Consider the following 5,498-nt stretch of genomic DNA (forward strand, 5'->3'; position numbering starts at 1 on the left):
TTCTGGGCAGGTTTTTCTTGGTTACTGTTCTTTTTCCTCAGGTCTGCGTGAGGAGCCGAGCTGTAGGAGGAAGGGTGCTGTCAGCAGAGCACCTGCCAGACAGGGCAGCCGACCTCGTATACCTCTTAGGAAGTTTTCCTCATCCCACAGCTGTGGGCACTGCACTTTATCCATGCTCTTTGGGTGACGTCAGCCAGTCCCTCGGCTTCTCCACCCACAGAGGGGAGTATCAAACTCGGACAAGTTAAGCCTGAATGCTGGAAAGTTTACAACAAATACATCATCTTTATCTGCTGCTTCAGTGTCCCCCTCGGCCCGACAATCAGTAAGCTTCAGGATGCTGTGTCCTTCTGGTTTCTTAAAGCAACCCTGTTGCTCATTTGATATCATGCTGATTGCATTACTGGGGCTTGTCTCATATACGCAATGCACTGCGCTGACTGTGTACGCGACTCTGATTCATGTAAACAGAAATATTGATAAGGAGATTTCCCTCTCGAGCTCTTGTTTTACATCTTGTCTTATTTGTAATGTAATAGTTTATTGCACTACAAAGTCCTCCCAGCCCTTCAGCTGAGTTTTTTCGCTACAGTCACTTGAGACCATGGCGTACACCGACTCTTAATGGCTTGAAGAATCTGGACTGTTAGGTGATGATGTCTCTTCTTGTAGAACTCTTAGCTCTTTTTAAGTTAGTAGCAGATACTTTCTGTTGGTTGTTGGTGTTACTGAATAAACACTTTGCATTCCCTTTGGTTTTCTTGCATCCGCTTGATCAGCTTTATTCTGACTTCTGTATCCCTTATATTTTCTTCAAAAAGAGAGGGAGAATTTTTCAATGATGGTGTACGCGTTCACTGACTTTCTTATCACGTTGTTACAGATTTTTCTTTATATGTGATATAAAGTGAGTATGTGCATGGGTAATGTTCTTCAAGCATTTCTTTGCCCAAAGTTGCACCTAGTCTAGGATAATATCTACAGCTCTCATCAGGCAGGATTTTTTTTTTTTTTTAATTTTTTTTTTTCCTCTTTTCTTTTTTTCCCACAAATGAGTCAATAAAAAGCCAGTGAGAGCTTGGAAAGGATGAAAACTCATGAGGATATATATTTTTGGTGTAATAAGCCATTTTTACTCATTCCATATGCTTTCCTTTGTTACTATTTGTAGCCTGCTTAGAAGAGTCTTTGGGAAACAAGAAAGAGCAGTGAGTGAGATGGAAGAATAAAATGCAGGTTCGTGCCATTCATGTAATTTCTGATATGGGTAATTTGTTTATCTGTAGATTTCAGTTGGCTTCCACCTCTTACTCTGACTTGTTGAATGTCCTTATCTGTGTCTGCTGTTAATGTCTGTGTGATTGAAGTCCTTCTCAGAAGATATACTGGGTTTTGTTGGGAGTTGTGGTGTTTTTTTAGTGGTGTGGGGTTTTTTTTGTTTGTTTGTTAGTACTATGAAGGTTAGCCTCAGAATTTTTTTTCTGGTGTTTGTCCTTTATTTGTGGCTTGCTAGTAGATAGTAGCGTTCATCATGGGGTTTTGTGTTTGTGTTCTTATCCAGAATGTTTGAAAAACCTTCTCTATCATTAGAGTATATTTGACATCCTCATTGGAATAAAATAAATGACAGTAGCTGTTTCAAAGAAAGCTATCAGAAAACATACCTGTATCACAAAGAGCTTGCAGTGTGACAGTTGTCCTGAGTTTACATTAGGGATGTGAAGGAAGATAGAGATTTAAAGAGCTAAGGCAAGGTGGATATATAGTTCAGGGATATATCAGTCTTGGTAGCTTAAATATTTTGTCTGTTTTGAAGCTGAGGGGGAAAAAAACCCCTTATTCATTGTGAGCAGTGTATATACTCTGATATGTTCTGACATGTTTTGGGGTTGATTCAATATATGACTTTAATATATTGACACTCTATGTGGTTCATCCTGATGGATTACATTGCATGTTCAAGGCCATAGTTTATCACTGAGTAGTACTTCAGTTTCTTACCTTTTCTCTTCCTCCCTGATACCTGTTTTGAGTGAAAACAATTGTGTGTTTGGTACCCTTTCCCCCCTCCTCCCTTTTCCTAGTGAATCCTGTGGTGTCTTTTGATTTGTAGCTGGGAACATATAGCGTATTAGATGTCTTCATTTAAAGAGTTCAGTCACGTGCAATTTGCCAGTACTCAATGAAAAAGAAAATGTAATCTCAAATAGTGAATCCTTCAGTGTACTCCAATAGAAAAAGATTCAGAAGCAGGAATTTCTGTATCGGGTCAAAGCCATGATCAGACTCTGAGTTTCCATTGTCAAAAATCAGATACTTGTAGAATAACTTGCTCACTTGGGAGGTTTCTTCAAAATTCCTGGTGGTAAGTTATTGGCTTATATCTTAATATGTAGGCTTACATTTATTTATTTACTTTGGAAATCCTGTTTATTTCAAATCCTGCTAAGTGTTTTAACTGCTGGTGAAGTAGCAATGAGGTGGTCATTTAGGGACAGCTGTTGGTCGGTGAAAATAATTTGGGATTGCTTAAGTGTCTGTAAAGTTTGTTCAGGTCTCTATTATACTAAGATCTGCTCATGTGTCCCTTCTATTCTTGTTAGATACAGGTAGGGAAGGACAGGCTTAACCTTTTTCTAGGCAGGTGATTGCTCTTAATTTCAGGGGAAGTCATATGCTTATATGAGACTGGGCTCTGGATCAAAGATTTTTTTTCTGCTGGTTTACTGGAAGGGTGACTTGCTCTCCAAGGTGCTGTTGTTCCAGACACCAATTGCTAGATCCTGTTTCATTGAGGTATCACATGTTGAGCTTTAAGTCTATTTACACTTTTTTTCCCTATAACTCTAAAAAAATTTATGATTTTTAAAGGCAATACTGAATTAATTCTTGTGACATAAGGCTGTTTCCTAGTTTTTTTCCAGTGACTGCCTTTAAAATAAAGTACTTTACCTCTTTACAGAGTATGTGTACATTTTTTATCTCTCTAAAGCCCTTCTGTTTTTTTGTACCAGACCAAGATGACCTGCTGAGCTGGATTGAGGCTAGAGCATATTATCCACTTAATGAAGGTATATTCCCATCAGTGAAATAAAGCCTGTTTTCTTTTCCTCTGTCTGGTTTTAAGACAACTTACATACAAGACTATTATCCCGAGGCAGGCTTTGCTAGACATACTGAGCAGCTTCTAAATAAGAAAATATTGAAATTAAAGATTCATTGTAATAAAATTGAGTAAGATGAGTCTTCTAAGATGACAGTACAGATTTCAAACTACGTATCTAGGTATAGTGCGCTCTGCTCAGAATTTGGGCGTTAATAATAGTTATAGCTATGAAAAAGGATTTTTGTAAATATGTGTGGTTTTTTTTCTTGTTCCATTGAAGCTTCCATATAAGAAAAATGTTACTTTTAACAGCTTTTCTTGTTTTGTTATACTAGAGGATCATTGGTGTTACAACTTACCTGCAGATATACATCCTCTGATTTAATGGCTGTGCTATGAATTTATGTATAAAGTAGCCTTCTCAAAATCATAACATAGCCTTCTGGTTTGTACTGTGACTAACCATAATGTTTGAATCAGGCTCTTGCTTTCTAGTTTAGTATTTTATTTGATTTTTGTGCCAAACTTTATCTTTCTACCCAATGCAATCTGAAAGAGAAAACGAAAAAAAAAAGAACACCCCTTCCCCCCCCCCCCCCCAATTTTTAAACTATTTTTTAATTGAAGTGGGATCAGAGGAGGGGTAGACTGTGTGAACTTTCTTCATATCACTCAAGTTTTTGAGATTTGGGGCGTGGGGGTGCAGATTTGGTATCAGAGTAGTAGTGTGGTGTACAAATTCATCGTTGCATACCCTGCCACCTCACATCAAACCCCTGTTTTGCATTGTTTTTCCCCTGGCATTACCAAAAGGCACGCTTCCTAACTCACGTCAGAATGTTTTTGGATGTTGGTTTTCTATTTTCTCTCCCAGTGCGTCCCTGCCTTGATGGAAGGAAATGTTTTCCTGACAATTTGGCAGACCAAGAGTTTAAAAATAAGTTATAAGTAGCAAATGTTTAACACCAATTCATCCTTCTGTAAACGTATGGAGTGCTCTGGTGCAGGCTGCAGAACTAGAATAAACCCTGGTAGAGGCAGAAACAAAAAAACCCTCTTCAGAGTGTGCATTTTAAGCCATAGATCTCCTGTTCCATTTCAGAGCTTAGACTCTGTCATGATAAACTGTACTGGACTAGGCCACTGTTTGTGAAGTTTAGACAGTAACAGCTTAGGATACCAAATGGAGCTTGAAAATCACTTGCACATGTGGAACAGCATGTACTTAAACTGGCTCTCCAGAGGTGAAAGGCCAGAGTATTCCCTACTGCACAGCCTGGTTTGTATTTCAAAACACATGGGTATACGGGAAATCTTCTTATAATAAATGCTACTTATTTTAAAGCAATTTCCCAAAGCAGTAAGATATGACTGTTTATGTACCACTTGAAGATTTTCCGAATTGCACAGTCAGGGAGCAGGCACGGTTAATAACTTGGATGCCGGTGAACTTTTCATATCAGCTTTTGGTTAGTGGATGTCTGATAAATTAGCAGTACCCTTAGATTTTCCTGGCAAAAATCCTCTTTCCTTTTCCTAGCTGGTATGACAAGCAGCTCTGGTATTCTTCTCATGCACCTGGTAAAGAAGAGGAGTGGGGGTCTGGTACTGTACCCCTCTCCCAGGCGTTAAAAATTTCTAGGCTGGAAGTACATGTGAGGTGAAGAAAGACATTCCTACAGCTCCTTGCCACCCGCCCCAGCTTTGTGGTTGTTTTGAAACAGTGATTTGTCTCAACTGTGCTCTCATTTTAAACTTTCAGTTACCCTTTTCCACAAAGCTCTGTTACTTTTCCCTGCTGTTTAGGTTCTGAGTAGCAAAATGCAACTGATAAGCACCTTCTTAAATTTTCTGTCTGCAGGCTCAGGAAGACAGGCATGTCCTGTCTTGGTTCTTTTGTGGTGGTTTGGTTTTTTTTTTCCCTTCTCATTAATCTTTCAAGGGTGATTAATTTGTTCTGAAGATACTAAAGAAACTGAAGATTTAAGCCTACTCACCTTGTCCAAGAAGCTCCCTACTTAGCAAGTGGGGAGTAGGTGTCTTAGAGCCTTTTTAAAGCCTGTATTAGCCACCTAATGTAAATCAACAAGCAAATAAGTGAAAAGTAATTTTTTTTACTGAAACGGTATGTTTCAGAACTGTTTCAGGAATTTCTAAGCAAGTTGAAAGTAGAAACTGGAATCTTCTATTTTAAAATACTAATTACAGATGTGCTTGTTTTCTTTTGAGTTTTCATCTTATCTGAAATTTGTGCAGGTTTTTTTTTTCACCTCGTTTTCCTTTTAATTTTCAAAAAATGTAAAGGAGCAGTTGGGGGCATATATCAAATGATGACTTGTGTTTCAAAAAAATCTGAAGAGCATTTTGAATGGAATGAGATGCTTAAGTCACA

The sequence above is a fragment of the Egretta garzetta genome, unplaced genomic scaffold (assembly GCF_000687185.1).
Source record: "Egretta garzetta isolate BGI_Z169 unplaced genomic scaffold, ASM68718v1 scaffold46, whole genome shotgun sequence".
Classification (NCBI taxonomy): domain Eukaryota; kingdom Metazoa; phylum Chordata; class Aves; order Pelecaniformes; family Ardeidae; genus Egretta; species Egretta garzetta.